The following is a 2,640-nucleotide window of genomic DNA, read 5'->3' as shown; positions in this document are numbered from 1 at the left end:
CACACCAGCAATGCATGGCAGAGGTGCATCACACCAGCAATGCATGGCAGAGGTGCATCACACTAGCAATGCATGGCAATGGTGCATCACACTAGCAATGCATGGCAGAGGTGCATCACACCAGCAATGCATGGCAGAGGTGCATCACACTAGCAATGCATGGCAGAGGTGCATCACACCAGCAATGCATGGCAGAGGTGCATCACACTAGCAATGCATGGCAGAGGTGCATCACACTAGCAATGCATGGCAGAGGTGCATCACACCAGCAATGCATGGCAGAGGTGCATCACACTAGCAATGCATGGCAGAGGTGCATCACACCAGCAATGCATGGCAAAGGTACATCACACCAGCAATGCATGGCAGAGGTGCATCACACTAGCAATGCATGGCAGAGGTGCATCACACCAGCAATGCATGGCAAAGGTACATCACACCAGCAATGCATGGCAGAGGTGCATCACACCAGCCAGGAGAACATCATTTTTTTTTTTTAAAGGATGGGAAAAAACAGATTTGGCTTTACAAGTTTCAGTAAAGTTTACTTTTTACCACTTATCTCAACATTTCACACACTATGTGGCTGTGCTCACACTTCTCTTAACTATTTATTTATGAGCATGGATGACTGCAACACCAAAGGAGGACTTGTCTGAAGAGTTAACCTTCTATAGACCTTAATGTGTTTAAGTTTCAATTAGGTGCAAAAACAAATACTTAGGAAATAAAACCCAACAAATGGAATTTACTACCCTTAGTAAATAATATTAAGGTGATGTTTCTAATTGCTGATAATTATCACTATACTGATGCAACTAGTAATGAGCAGATTGGTATGAAAACTAAAATTGGCAAAGCTTCAAATTGCTGTTTTTGTTTTATTTTTCCTTGCATGTTAAACTACCCAATCTGCAGAGAAAATCATATAGGCTATGGAGTTATTTACTAAAACTGGTGTAAAATCTGGTGCAGTTTCAAGTGCAGCTTAAAGTGGGGGGAACTTCCTTTACTGACTTTTACCTATAGGTCATCCTATAATAAGGTTGACCTATAGGTAGTCCAAATATCTCCTAAACATGTACATATTTGCAGGCAGTGACATCACTGGCGTATGCACTTTTAAATGATCACTAAAGGATTTTTTTTTTAAATAACAAACATGTTATACTTACCTCCACTGTGCAGCTCGTTTTGCACAGGGTGGCCCCCGAACCTGGTCTTCTGGGGTCCCACTGCAGCTGTCTCGGCTCCCCCCGCAATGCGTGCTTGCAGGCGCGCTCCCGTGATACAGCCGGCGGTCATATCCACTCACTGTATCACTGGGCCCCGGTGCACCGAGTCATTGGATGTAATTGACAGCAGCGCAAGCCAATGGCCATACTGCTTTCAATCAACCATTGAATGAGTCGGGAAAACGGCCGAGAAGCCTGCTCGTTCACAGCGCAGGACTTTCGAGGGGTCAGGTAAGTAACCGGGGGGGCTGGGGGGGGGGGCGCTAATACTCAGATGTTTTTTCACCTTAATGCATAGAATGCATTAAAGCGGAGTTCCACCCAAAAGTGGAACTTCTGCTTTTTGGGACCCTCCCCCCTCCGGTGTTACATTTGACACCTTTCAGGGGGAGGGGGGTGCACATACCTGTATAAAACAGTTATTTGCACCACTTCCGGGTATTGAATCCCACGGGAGTCACGGCCCGCCGCAAGGCTTCACTTCCTGCATGGCGGCGGCAGCATCCGAGGACCGAGCGATTGCTCGTCCTCGTCTGCCGACTTTGCGGCGCGCTAGAGAGGTAAGTGTTCATTTTTTAAAAGTCAGCAGCTGCAGTATTTGTAGCTGCTGGCTTTTAAAAACATTTTTTTGGGGGGCCCTCCGCTTTAAGGTCAAATTTTTTTTTACCTTTTCAACCCCTTTAACCCCACTGGCAGTATTCCCGAGTCTGACTGGGGGTTAAATTTCTGTGCTGCGATTGGTAACCCAGAGTCAGACTCAGGCTCACCTCGCTGAATCCACAGGCATGGTTTACTTACCTTGTCCCTGGATCCAGCAATGCCACACGCTGTGTGAGCGAGCGGCTGCTCGCTCGATTCACACAGTGCCTCTGTGTGCTGCCGATCTCCGTTCCCTGCGACGTTACGACGCACGGGGGCGGAGAACAGCGCCAAATTCAAAAAGGTAAACAAACACATTACATACAGTATACTGTAATCTTATAGATTACAGTACTGTATGTAAAAAATACACACACCCCCATGTCCCTAGTGGTCTGCCCAGTTCCCTACATGTTCTTTTATATAATAAAAACTGTTCTTTCTGCCTGCAAACTGTAGATTGTCCATAGCAACCAAAAGTGTCCCTTTATGTCAAAAATGGTTTTAGAGCAGCTAGAAAACAGCGATAATAAATTAGAATCACTTAGCGATTTGTGGGGAAATTCATCATAAAAAAATAAAAGTAATGACAGCGAGAATTCTGCAACTGAGCAAATTTCAGTGATTTCGAGTTGATTACATTATTGAATAATTTTTATTATAATTATATTATTATTTGTTATAATTATTTATAATTATTTATTATATTATAATTTTGTTTTAAAAAAAAAATCATACTCAGGATGCCTACTAGACTCTTGTTTGG

Source organism: Rana temporaria, chromosome 4 (genome assembly GCF_905171775.1).
Source record: "Rana temporaria chromosome 4, aRanTem1.1, whole genome shotgun sequence".
NCBI classification, from domain to species: domain Eukaryota; kingdom Metazoa; phylum Chordata; class Amphibia; order Anura; family Ranidae; genus Rana; species Rana temporaria.
This window is presented reverse-complemented; position numbering follows the sequence as displayed.